Source organism: Penaeus monodon, chromosome 28 (assembly GCF_015228065.2).
Source record: "Penaeus monodon isolate SGIC_2016 chromosome 28, NSTDA_Pmon_1, whole genome shotgun sequence".
In the NCBI taxonomy this organism is placed as follows: domain Eukaryota; kingdom Metazoa; phylum Arthropoda; class Malacostraca; order Decapoda; family Penaeidae; genus Penaeus; species Penaeus monodon.
Genome location: NC_051413.1, coordinates 34,587,829 through 34,588,385, shown reverse-complemented (window position 1 = coordinate 34,588,385; position 557 = coordinate 34,587,829).

Here is a 557-nt window from a genome sequence, read left to right as displayed (position 1 = left end):
TATTATTTTATTTTATAAAATTATAAAATGGTATATATATATGTTATTATTTTGTATATTATTTTATTATATATGTTATAATCGGGTATTTTAAAAAATTGTATATATATATGATTTTTTGTAAAAGTATATTTTAATGTTATATATATTTATTAATGTATTATTATTTTAATTGTATTATATGTATTAGGTATTGAAATTTTAATATATTTTATGTATATGTATATGTATATTATTTATATATTTTTTATTTTAAATATATAATATGGTTATAATATTATATATTATTTATTATTATTTTTATGTTTTAAAATCTGTTATATATGTTATTTTGGGTTTTTATATGTATAAAATATGTATATATAATGTTTTTATTTTCTTATGTTATGTTTTTTCTTGTTATTTTCCCTCTCGGGGTATATATATGTATATAATGTATATATATATTAATGAAATTGTTTCTGTTTGTATATGTTTTTGTTATGTATATTTTATATTTTATTATATATATAATTAAAATCTATTAATTAAAATATTTTATATTATATTCTACCCCC